The following is a 13505-nucleotide window of genomic DNA, read 5'->3' on the forward strand; positions in this document are numbered from 1 at the left end:
CATACTTGGTCATTTTAATACAACCACTAGAAGCCTTCGTCGTGGGGGAATAGGTGAGGTGCGTTTCCGCCGTCAACGCAAAGAGTCATGGGAAAATCGTCTGCCAGCTACTTCCGGTTCCAGATTGCTCAACTGATTGCATGCATCGCCCTATTCACCGCGTAAGTTGACATCGTTTATGCGATAAATAACTCGTGGTACTAGTCACTGATTGCACTAAAGCATCGAAAGAGAAGCCCGTACTACGTATCTGCATAACCTGAGCGCAGAAATGGACAATCTAGAGAGGTAAGCGTATTTTTTCATGGTAGACATATGCCAGCCGCCATAGTCCATGTCTGTTGTGCATATGCGCTGAGGGTGATTTCGTGTGCGTTTCGACATGTTTAGCGCATAAGTCATTACACAGCCGTTTTTTTGCCGCACTTTGGTAAACTGCAATCTGTGCAGCTGATTAGACGATGCGCGTATTTCCAGACAGCGTGTAGAGCCGCCAGTGTGCTAGCAGACGACCCATATATGCCACTGCGCGCGGCGCGCCTCTCAGCACATCGCATGGTGCAGTAATAAATCGCCTTGTCGCCTTTTTGTTATTCCAGATGCAGTGCAGGTGGCATTTCATGTGAGAACACGCAGGAACACGCCGCAAAAGAGAGTAGAGGCCACGCTGTGTTGTACGGAGCTGCGTGAATAAAAGGAAATGGCTTGCCCGCGTGTTCTGGAGCAGAAATATTTTATCGAGTACTTACTGCTTTCAGTGATCCGTTGGAAATACGTTGCATGAAGTCAAGGTCACCACGTTACTTACTTCAATTGCATGTGTGATTAGCTCTGCGCTGCGCAACGTACCATATTTGACCGAAAAGTGCGTTAGGTGCCAGGCTCCTTTCGTCACCCTAAAATCACAACTGCGGCCGGCTACAAGGCGAATCAACTTGCAGACTGCTCATGAGGCGAAGTTGAATTTCTCTTTCAATGCTTCAGTGCAATTAGTGACTAGTACCAAGAGTTATTTATCGCATAAACGATGTCAACTTACGCGGTGAATAGGGCGAAACATGCAATCAGTTGAACAATTTGGAACCGGAAGTAGCTGGCAGACGATTTTCCCATGACTCTTTGCGTTGACGGCGGAAACGCACCTCACCTATACAACGGCATGGCTACAACGGAACGCCGACTAACCCCGAGACGCGCGTTGGGTGAGCGCCTGGATTGCCACGGAAGCCGCGTCTGCCTGCCCGGTGGATCGAGCGTTTCACCTACACCGAGTGTGAACGCGCGTTCGAAATGCACGGGAATGCCGCTCAAGGACATTCCGACGTCTGTGCGATGGCATCGTCACGACGACGTCACGGTGTCACGTGGCGTGACGGCTAGGGGTCCCACGGCGACGGCGCGAGGTGGAGGCCGCCTCTCACATCCGATGGCACGTGGTGTGACGTCACGGTGTCACGTGGTGTGACGTCACGGCGTCACGTGGTGTGACGTCACGGTGTCACGTGGAGTGACGTCTAGGGGTCCCACGCCGACGGCGTGAGTGGTAGCTCTAGCAATATTCTTCGCATAAAAATTGGCAGAGGCTCAGCTTGGTTAAGGCCGGAAATTGCGAAAGCAACTTCATCCTTTTCTTCAGCCCGCCATCGTTTCCTAGCTTGAGCGAATCGTTGCAGCCTTGCCTTGTGCATGTCGGACGACATGGCCTGGCTGAAACGCACAGCGTGGTTACGCCGGGACGACTGCGACATTTTTGTTGTTGCGACTGAGAGAAGGATGAAAAGGAAAGTGCACGGGCCTGCCAACTGGCTCGAGCCGAGCCACCACCGCTGCCACGTGCAGATAGAGGAGAGTTAAAAGATGAGAGGAAAGATCGAAAGAACAGACGCGCGTCGCAGCAACAACCGCGTCCGCCGAAGCGGAGAGAGAGAGAGAGAGAAACAACTTTATTGCCATAGATTGGCGGGATTTAGGGCAGGTGGGCTTGGTATGCCCAGGAATTGTATTCGCCAACTGCAGCCTGTACAGCCACAAGGCTTGTAAGCACGGTGAATGGATCACGGTGACTGAAGATTGTCACAACGCCTTACCTAAAAGGGATAATTATTCCCTAAATAATGCTTAAAAGTCTATACCAACGTATTGTTACTAACCATGTAATATTTAGTTTAAAATCAATACTGATATTCCAGCGCTGTGAATAATGTGTAAAAAAGTTGGCAGAAAATGTTTTGAAAATCTTAAACGGCGTGATATGGCACTAAGCATCACGATTTGCGACCTAAAAGGGAAGGAAAAAAATTAATTAAAAAAAACAATAAAATAACAGTACAGAGAGCGGAGTCGAACGGCCGACCTTCCATACGGAACACGTGCCTCTAATCCACTGCGCCGATGTCAAGCCGTCGTTCTGAATGAATATTTATAACCAGCCTTAATGTGGCTGCTACCTGCCGGTGGGCGGCGCTGTCATCGCTGGCTGTACCGCCTGCATTTGGCGAACAGGCGCCCAGGAAGTCGCCCCCACCTGGGGGCCACACCGCTGAAGCGGACGCTGGCTGAAACGACTGCGACGAGCCGGGTCGGAGCCCGAAATATCTCCGTCTGGCGTGACGTCATCATAGCGAGCGCCTCCTCGCGGCAGCGGCGCGCAGCTGCTGCTCGGCACATGGTTATACGCTGGGACGATGCTACGTGGTGCAACACTCAGGAAAACCAAGGAAGCGATCACAACATCATAGAAATTGTTGTTAATGGAGGACCAACCACATGGATTTGCTCATGGAGCACGTGGTGCAAACTCGCCTTGACAGATTTCTAGAAGAGAACGAGCTGTATCCCGACACGATGATAGGATTTCGAGCGGGGCTATCTGTAACGGATGTCATGCTACAGCTGAAATATCAGATAATAGAGGCACAAACAAAAGACACGAGAATAGTGGTAGGCCTGGATGTGGCAAAGGCCTTTGATAACGTCCGTCACGACGCTATCCTAGACAACCTCACTTCGCTAGGGGTCGGAAGCCGAACCTACAGTTATAATAAAGATTTTCTAACGAACAGAACAGCTGACATCAGCATTGGCAATTGTAGACGAAAAGGGATTCGACTTGGAGCCCGTGGGAAACCACAGGGATCTGTGCTTTCACCCATCTTATTTAACATAGCTATGATTGGCTTACCAAGCAAGCTGGTAGAGATAAAGGGATTCCATTATAGTATCTATGCGGACGATATCACGCTCTGGATGAACCATGGAAGCGATGGCTTTATAGAGGAAGCTTTGCAGACGGCGGTGCATGCGATAGAAGACTACTTGCAAAGTAAGGGACTTCGGTGCTCTGCTGAAAAATCAGAAATCCTTGTGATGACGGCACAAGCCCGGAAAAAGAAGGAAAATCCGAACATCACTGTTAAGGTAGGTGGACAGGCAATCCCACGGGTGGACTGCATGCGCATACTGGGGCTACACGTGCAGTCCACAAGATGTAACTCCCAAGCATTGGAAAGAATCCAACGTAGCGCGCAGCACACCAGTAGGCTTATTCGACGAGTCGCCAACAAGCAGGCAGGCGTAAAGGAGGCAAATCTGCTTAGGCTACTACAAGCCTTTGTAATAAGCAGGATTTTGTTTGCTGTGCCGTATCTAAAACTCACCGTCTCCGACCGTAATGGCTTAGAGTTAACCATAAGAAAAAGTGTCAAGGTAGCTCTGGGACTTCAGCAATGGGCTCCGACAAAAAAACTGCAGGCGTTAGGAGTATCAAATACCATAGGCGAGCTTACAGAAGCTGCGTTCACTGCGCAGTTTAATCGATTAACGACCACGAAGACGGGTAGGTATATCCTAAGGCAGCTGGTATATTCTCCCACGGAGGCAAAAGAACTTGAGGTGGGAATTCCTGCTGAAGTTTGGCAGAAAATTATAATCCCCCCTATGCCACGGAATATGAATCCCGATTTTCATGAGGCACGTAGGAAAGACAGGGCAGAAATGTTGCATCGCAAATATACAGGGCACCAGGAGGTCGTGTATACTAATGCGGCGGAGTGCCACGGACGAACAGCGAAGGTAGCGGTGGTCGCAAAGGAATACGCCCGGTTGGTAAGCAGCTGCACAATCAGAATGATGATGATGATGAAAACTTTATTTATAACAAGGGAGTTTTGGACACGTCGGTCCTTGGGCCCCCGCACGGCCCCACTGCACTCAAACGTTCATGTCCCGGAGGCTCATGACGCTGGCAGCCCGGCCGGTGGCGATGGCTTGCTTGGCCGGGTCCTCGGAGCGCAGTAGGGTCTCCCAAGCCTCCCATGAGGTAAGGTGCTCCAGGCCCCGCGGGGGAGGATCCGCCGGGAAGAGGAAAAGAATATGGTCGAGGGTGGCTTTGGGGTGGTGGCAGAGGGTACAGGAAGGGTTCGTGTGGACTGGGTGATATCGCGAGCGTATATAAGGGGAGGGCAAAGTGCGTGTTTGGAGCCGCCTCCAAAGTGTCTGATGGTAATTGTCGAGGGAAGGATGAGGTGGGGGGTAGAGCCGACGCTCGGCTTTGTAGGCCTGCGTCATTTCACTGAATGAGTGCATGCGCTCCAGCGAGAACCCCAGGTCGGAGGCCGCCGGTGCCCGGTTGAGAGAAGCTCGGGCTAAAGCGTTGGCGGCCTCGTTTCCGGGATTCCCGGAGTGGGCAGGCACCCATATCAGCTCCACATGGCGGGGCGGGTGCGCGGCGAGGGAGTCCAGTATGCGAAATGCAGGGACGTGAACTCTCCCGCGAGCAAAATTTAGTATGGCAGTTTTGGAATCTGACAGTATATATCGCGCCTCCGTGCGGGTGATGGCCAGGGCAATGGCGGCCTCTTCGGCCTCCTCCGAAGTGGCAGTAGGGGTTATGTGAAGTGTGGCAATGGGTTGGAGGGAGGGGTTCGTGATGGCGACAACCGCGTCCTCGCCCGTGCATGCGGCATCCACCCAAACGGCATACGGTTCCGTGCCATAGTATTTGTGGAGTGGCCGTGCGCGAGCTCTGCGGCGGGGTTCGTGGTAGGTGGGAGATTGTGCACTACGGCAGAAGAGGCGGCCATCGCGCTCGCGCTCACACAAAAAGACATAAAGGTGGTCATCAGCGACTCTAAGGAAGCGATACGCAATTTTGATTTAGGCAGAATATCAGCAGCGGCAGCACGCATACTGTCGAAAGGAAAAAATGAGAGTCCAATCCTGTTGCTTTGGACGCTTGCGCACCAAACCCTTCAAGGCAATGAGGGAGCCCACGAGCTCGCCCGAGGACTGACCTTCCGGCCGATCTCATCGACTCCGTCCGAGGATGGACACATTTCAAAAAACGAGCGGTTATACTCTTTCCGCGATATCACACAGTTCTACATTCTTAGTCCAAGAGAATACTCCGCACCGCACGAGAAGCCGAGCAAGAAGGAGGAAGTAGCATGGCGGCAGTTGCAGGTGGGCACTTTTCCGAATCCAGCCACGCTGACTAGGTTCATGCCCGGCTTCAATGACGGGAAATGTAGATCCTGTGGAGAACGAGCCACCTTAGTCCATATGATGTGGGTGGTGGTGGTGAAAACATTTATTCAGAACGGACAGGAGGTGTTTATATCAGCCCGTAAGGGACCGATCCTTACAAACACTAGGTGGAGGTCCCTAGTATGGGACCCCAGTGGCGGTAGCCGCCGCCCGGGCGCGCCCGAATAAGGCTTGCTGGGCCTGTAAGTCGTGGCAGCCGAGCAGGGTCGCCTCCCAGTCGTGCGGGCAGTTGCCGCTAAAGGAGGGGTCGAAATGTTTTAGGGCTGCCGGGCACAGCAATGTATTGGTGAAGAGCCGGAGAAGGAGCCGCTCATCCGCCTTCTTGAGGCCTTTACATGGGCTAGGGTAAAGGCGATGGCTATCTTGATAGTAGGTTGCGATATTTTTGAACGTATAGACCGGATTAAAATCGGGTTCCTGATCAGGTGGGGAGGAGAAAACAGCCCGGTGAGAGAGCGCGCGGGCGGCTGCGTCTGCTGCCTCGTTTCCTGCCAACCCCTGATGAGCAGGGGCCCATATGAGGTAACGGTGTGCGGGGTCCGTATCCCGTATGCAATATGCGGGCATGCGCCCAATCCACACCTTTAGTGAATTGCAAGGAGTCATGGGAGGTTTCGCTACGCAGCCAAGACCTCCAAGAGCAAAAAGAGACCATCAGATATGCCTTCGAAGCCGTCCGGCCCCAAGGGATCTCGGCCGTCTGACAAGGATGGGATGGTGAGGCCGCCGTCCTGATTATCTGATATAACAAAGTTTGTCTAAGCCTAAGCGACGATACGAGTTGGGGCACTACTTCTTACACCGTGGTTGGGGCTCTGTCTCTCTCCGTCTGGCGTGACGTCATCACAGCGAGCGCCTCCTCGCGGAAGCGGCACGCAGCTGCTGCTCGGCGCACCGTGGTTACGCTGGGACGACCGCGACGAGACGAGTTGGGGCTCTGTCTCTCTCCGTCTGGCGTGACGTCATCACAGCGAGCGCCTCCTCGCGGCAGCGGCGCGCAGCTGCTGCTCGGCGCACCGTGGTTACGCTGGGACGACCGCGACGAGACGAGTTGGGGCTCTGTCTCTCTCCGTCTGGCGTGACGTCATCACAGCGAGCGCCTCCTCGCGGCAGCGGCGCGCAGCTGCTGCTCGGCGCACCGTGGTTACGCTGGGACGACCGCGACGAGACGAGTTGGGGCTCTGTCTCTCTCCGTCTGGCGTGACGTCATCACAGCGAGCGCCTCCTCGCGGCAGCGGCGCGCAGCTGCTGCTCGGCGCACCGTGGTTACGCTGGGACGACCGCGACGAGACGAGTTGGGGCTCTGTCTCTCTCCGTCTGGCGTGACGTCACAGCGGAGGTCATGCTAAAGGTCAAACGTGGTTACACCGCCGGGACGACGCTGAAGGGCTCAAACTGTGAGCAGTATGCTTTCGCAATAATAACTGCAGACCTGGGGGTGGTGGTGAAAGTATTTTTGAAGCGAAAAGCTTCACTACGAGTATAGTGAACTGGAATGTATTCTAGTTCACTATAACTACGAGGGTCGGAGCCGAGCTTCGCGTATGCCGGGTATGCTGCAAAAGCCATATTCTGCGCATGCGCGAAACCGAGTGAAGTCACGCGCAGCGCTGGTGGCCGCCGACTCCGTAATAAAAAAAGGAAATGAGCACAAAAACGAAAATAAAAAAAGAAATGAATTATCAGAAATAAAAAAATAAATAAAAGACAGTGAGCCAGGGAACTCCCATCTATCGGTGGACACCCGAACCGCGCCGTAAGGGCCTTAAGGAAAATGAAATGAAAATTGGTTTTAAGGAAAGGAAATGCCTGTCTCTGATATCTTGGTGTACAACCGAAAGAAATGTACACCACAGTACATGTCGCTAAAGCAAACCATCTAAGACAGCACCGTATCCACTACACGCGCGTCTCCTCCTCCGCCTCCGTACAGGCAGTGTGTGGACGGCCGAACGCCTCCACCGTTATCGTGGTGCTCCCAGTGCGTTGCGCGCGAACTGCGACAGCCATGACGTGAAACCAAGCGTAACTGATCTTTTTCGCTTGTATATCCAGGCTTAACCACAGCTAAGCCGCTACCAATTTTTTTTTATTTTTTTTATTAATTTTATTTATTTGTTCACGAATATTCTCGGAGAATAATAACTGTAGAGCTGGTGGTGGTGGTGAAAACATTTTCATGAAATAGTTTAGGAGGTTGTAGCGGCGGTTGGAGCTCTAGCTCAGTCCGGAACCCCATTGGCGTAGGCTGCTGTCCGGGCTCTTTAGACCTGAAGTTCTGAGGCTTATGAGCCTACGCAGCTGCTTCGAGGGCGACGACCACGGAGAGAAGGAGAATATAGAGAGAGGGAGAAATAGAAGCGCTATTTGGAGCTGCTATGTTTATGCTGGCTTTGGCACGAGGACTGATGAAAAGAATTCCGGGTCGGCGATCTCGAAGCACAAAGGCGAGGCAAATAGAAGATATAGACAGCAAATAATAGCTGCGCCTGCTCATGAAAGCTCCGCATTGTTTTGAAGTCGTTAAAGAGTCCGTCTCACGTCGAGCATTCTTTTTCTTTCTCCCTCGCTCAGTGAAATGTCCCATTGGAATGGAAGGGAACAATGGCCGATTTATGCCGCTCATTGTCGAGCTGAAGGCATTAACAACTAAGGTTAAGGACCTCACGTTGAAAACATTCAGGGGGCACTTTGGCTATCTCACGACCGGCTTTGGGCTATCTAAAGTAGAGCACTGCACGGGCCTCAATCTGAGGCCCAAGCCCGGCCCAGGCCCGCGACCTGAAGCCCGAGCCCGGCCCAGGCCCGCGGCTTCAAGCCCGGGCCCGGCCCAGGCCCGCTAAATTATCGTTGTTGCGAGCCCGGCCCGGCCCGTGAATCCCAGAGTGAGGCCCAGCCCGGGCCCGGCCCGGCCCGTTTCACAGTAACGCTTGAGGTATACCGCTCACTCTGAGCAAGTAGACTGCTACTGGACCGATAAGAAACTGGCCGACAAAGGTTCTGAAACCACAGTTTGGCTTGCAGAAAGTTGGTTCTTTTTAACCCAGAAGGAAGTGAAGGCCCGTCTTTTGGACAGTTATCTCGTGTAGGTGCGCAATGATAAATTCGGGGTGTTCCGAGAGCCAAACAAAAAGGGCTGCATACGCTCGCAGTAGACTACTTTGCATTCCCCCATGATTTCAATCAGTTATATTTTGCCGCCCGGATGTCTAAACAAAGCTGCCTAGCAAGCAGTGGGATGACATTTTTTTAGTGGACGCGATCTCAGAGGCTGAACTCATAGCCGAACTGGTCGCCTTTCAGCAGAAACGAAAAGCTGAAGGGCTTGAGTATTTCACGGTGTGTGTTTTGAAGACTATAAGCGTTCTAAACTAATATGTTCTTCCCGAATGCATTTTATTAGTGTATAAGCATGTTTTGGGATGACGAACGATCAATTGCCAATTGAGAACGGTTGAATTTTACTCTTATTGGTGGAGCAGAAGATAACGCGCGAACCGCGTGATAACACTTGTCATGACAATCAGGATGAAGAAGCGAGGAGGGATAGACTTATGAGATGAGATTTACAAACTCTCACGAGATTTTGTGGCTATTTCATTTACGAGACGTTCCGGTCAGCTGATCAAAAAGAAAACCAAACGCGCTTTAGTTTTAGAATTTTACCACGAGAAAAATATAGCTAAAAAATAAAAGCCATGTTTTTGGTGCTTAAGGGCCCAAGGGGAGTCAGGCTGTGAGAGACACCGAAGCAGAGGGCTCCGGATCATTTCGACCACCTGAATTTCTTCAACGAGCAATGATACTACAAAATACATGGCTGTCATGCTTGCCGCCTAAATATAAATGCGGCCGCCGAGGTTAGGAGCAAACCGTGGTTCCCCGGCTCAGTAATCAAGCGCCTTGACCACTAACCCACCGCGGCGTGGAAATAAGGAAATAAATAAGTCAATGAATAAAGCTTGGTTTTTTTCTCACCGCGTACTAAAACCCATAGCTCATCCCTGTCGCTGCTCCAATGCCGCAGTTGTGTACTTCACTGTGCAACAGTGAGTGAATAGTCGGACACCATCCATTTCTGTACGGACCCAAGCCTGACTCGGGTCCGCAGCTTTAAGCCCGAGCCCGGCCCGGGCCCGGCAAAACAAACCATGTCCCGGCCCGGCCCGGCCCGCGGGCCGGGCCGGGCCCGGGCTTTCGGGCCGGCCCGAGCCCGTGCAGTGCACTAATCTAAAGTGCTGCAAGGCGAAAGCGTTTCCTGGCCACTGTTTGTTTTTATTTACTTTTTATATTTTTCATATTTTGTTTTTTATTTATTTTTGCTCCTGTTCTTAATTTTATTGTTTTTTTATTTTGATTTGCACATCTTATTCTTATTGTGCTTTTATTTTTGTTTATTTTCTTATTTTTATTTTTTATTTTCCTTTTCTTGACTTTACTCCTTTTATTTTATTTCTGAAGCCCATGCATTCACTAGATGCGCCTTTATTCATGCTGGAACCTTGAGCCTTTTAAGTGAGTGAGTGAAGAAACTTTATTTCCGCCAGAAGAAGACCCGTGCCCCTCCGGGTCCGCACGCAGGCGTCCGGGGAGGGGCAGCGTCGCAGCTGGAAGACTAGCAACGGTATAGTCGCGCAGCTTCTGCTGCCAGGCGGGTAGCGTATCGTTGTATGCTAAGGTCGGCACTTCTGAGTATGGTCTCCCATTCCTCTGCATTATTGATTCTGCCATATCCTGGGGCACTGGGGCATCTCCATAGTATGTGTTCGAGTGTAGCGGTATGCCCGCAGAACTCGCACACTTCCGCATCCTCCCTCGTGTCACCTCCTGTCCAGCTCCTCCAGAGCGGGGATGCGAAGTTTCTAGCTTGGAGTCTTCTCCAGTCATAGGCCTCAGCCGAGCTAAGCGATCTATCCGGAGGAGGATAGATCCTTTTGTTCTTTTTCTGAATGTCTGTGATGCTATTTTTAAGCAGTGACGCCGAAAGGCGGATGAATCTGCCGACGCGTCTGTCGACACGGCTGCCGACGCGTCTGCTAACGACAGTATGAGGCATTAAAGGCTTTCGCCTTAATATGAATGCGACGCATTTGATTGCGATGGCTCTTGCCGCGTCCGCATTTCAGCGGAGATTAAAGATAATGTAAAGAAAGTTATTACAGCGTGCATCTCAATTCTGCTTTCCTTGCTGTCTTTAAAGTTGACGTTTACGAGTGGATAAATATTCGTCACTCCAAGAGTTCAAACTCATACGTCGAAGCTTTTACAATTACATTTTTGCAGCTGCAGACAGGAGTGGCCTTCTAAGCAAAGTTGTTGTCATCACCTGTTCATCTAAGTTCATCAAAAGGTTTTAAAAACATGTACTATCGCACCAATATTTTTTTTTTTCAGTATTTCCCACCCCTCATGCAGTACCCTTTCCTGAGGCATTTAGGAAGATAAAATGAAAATGAAAGGTAATGAAGTTGTTTTGCAATAAAATGAGCGCAAATTTTGTTAGGCCTAAATATGATCTGCTTCGGCGAAACCGTATTATGCATTAGGGCACATCAGTGGAGTAAAATTAGCTCAGGTAAAAAGAAAGGAAAAGAAAACGAAGGCTTGTTTGCTAGTATACGTTTGTATTCTCAGAAAAAGTGTGAGTGCAACATAAGTGTCGCAGCCACAACAAATGCTGCACAAACAACTTATATCGGTAGAATATTCTCACAGGCAATCAAGGGGCAAGCTTCTTGTGACATGCAGAATTGAGGAGATAAAAATTGCTAAATTGTTTTTGAGGAAAGGAAATGGTGCAATATCTGTCTCACTCTCACATATCTCGGTGGACACTTGAACCGCGCCGTAGGGGAAGGGATGAAGGAGAGAGTTAAAGAAGAAAGAGAGAAAGAGATGCCGTAGTGGACATCGTTTATAAACGGTGGTAGTGGAGGTCTCCGGAATAATTATTCGATCACCTGGGGATCTTTAACGTGCACTAACATCGCACAGCACATGGGCGCCTCTTGCATTTCGCCTCACTCGAAACGCGGCCGCCGCGGTCGGGTTCGGACACGGGTACTCTGGCTTAGTAGACGAGCGCCTTAACCAGCCAGCCACCGCGGCGGGTTTACCACACTTTCATCATTGCAGTGCTTCATCACGTCATGAATTTTTACGTCACTCTGCAGAAAATATTCATACACAGATCAGGTTCCGAGATCGGAATGGCAGAAAGAAATTGCACTACGCCACACTGCATTCGGCTTCTACTTCTCTGCTGCCGGACTGAATATCAACGACAAAAGTAATACGAAGTACTATATAAGTTTAGCTTAGTGTTGATGTTGCGTCGGTACTACTGTGAAAGTCGATGTTAGCGGTCGTCGTGGAACCGAAGCTTGCTGCAGCAGCAGCAGCTGCCCCGTGCAACGCGCTCGAACAGACAATGAGCTGTTCCCTGGTCATCGTCTTTGTCGTCGTCTATAAGGAGGCCGTAAGAGTTTAGATAACGTGCTATCTACGCATAGAGCCTGAGCCACTGCAGACTTTTAGAAGTGACAGCAGTTACTCAGTTCCATCAAACTCAGCACTGCGTCATTAAAGCGTAAATGTAACTGCCCCATTTTCGGATTGTTAAAGCAGCACAACTAAAGTAACGTCTCATTTGCATAGCAACACAGAAGAAGAAAAACGCAGAACAGGCACTGCAGAACAGGCACTGCGGTTTTTCTAGAAGTAAAAATGTCGTCACATTTTATGCTTTGTGGAACAAGCTTGAAAGCCGGCGCCCTTGTTTTCGGCACTTACTAAAAACACCAGCAGAGAATGTCGGAAAGGGCCCAGCTTTGAGAGAAGTGGACACTGATATATTTTCTGACTGGCGCGACAAGACACAGCAAGGGATTAGATGTTATCTAGAACAGGCTGGTGCAGAAAAATGATCTCTCCCGGCGAACACAGTAAAACTCCATCCCATGCCCGTCAAGGCCGTGTGTCTGCTTTGTAAGGTCCGGTGCGTCTAACTTCTTATCGACTGAAGCTGCAAGACAAGACACAGCAAGGGACACAGCAAGATGTTATCTAGAACAGACTGGTGCAGCACAATGATCTCCCTCTCGGCGAACACAGTAAAACTGCATCCAATGCCCGTCAAGGCCGTGTGTCTGCTTTGTAAGGTCCGGTGCGTCTAACCTCTTATCGACTGAAGGCGCAAACTTTTCAGGCCGTTTCACAGTGCAGAGATCCCGCGGGAATTTATTTCTGGATGCATGCCTGCTCCAGTCTTTTCGTTGTCAGGATCGGAGGGCGTTTATATTTCGTCCTTTGGAAGAGAGGCTTGGATATGGACGATTATGGCTGTCCAAACGATGGCGCCTAAAAGGGGCGCGGTCTGTTCCTAGCCCCGTCTTGTGTTAGAGGTAACATTGTAGTTTCCGCACTCGAGCTCGCAGCGCATGTTGCACTACGGGACACTCCCACAGGGTGTGCGTTGTACTCCGAATACGAAAGGAGTAAAAAATGGTGTAAGCTCTTCTCCAGTGCCTTCCATTCAAGGGGCTGGATAGCTGCACAAGCCCCGGGGTAGATATCCATCACTAATAATACGGAATACTTAAAGTTGGCAACGGAAAGAAATTCCCAGTTCAAATTCTGGTAGTTACGAAGACTTTAACCGAGGTTTCAATCTCCTCTGTTTGCTAACGTCAGTACCACCGGTGCCGAATTTAAAAGCCTCCTTTCGTTGCTAACTGCATCAATTCACTACGCTTTGCGGCGGTGATAAAACTCCGTTGAGAGTAAGCATTTCGTGTATTTAGAGACCGAGATCTACCTGCAACTTGAGCAGCATACCCTGTCACTAAAAGTGACAGCTTTAGAGGATCTCTTAACTCCCTATTTACTCCCATATAGGCTCATTCGTGTTCAGACTGTAGGCCGCCGCCACAGTGGTGGCATTTTCAAGAATCCTGTAGCGA

Source organism: Amblyomma mixtum, chromosome 4, assembly GCF_055824585.1.
Source record: "Amblyomma mixtum isolate Tamu chromosome 4, ASM5582458v1, whole genome shotgun sequence".
In the NCBI taxonomy this organism is placed as follows: Eukaryota; Metazoa; Arthropoda; class Arachnida; order Ixodida; family Ixodidae; genus Amblyomma; species Amblyomma mixtum.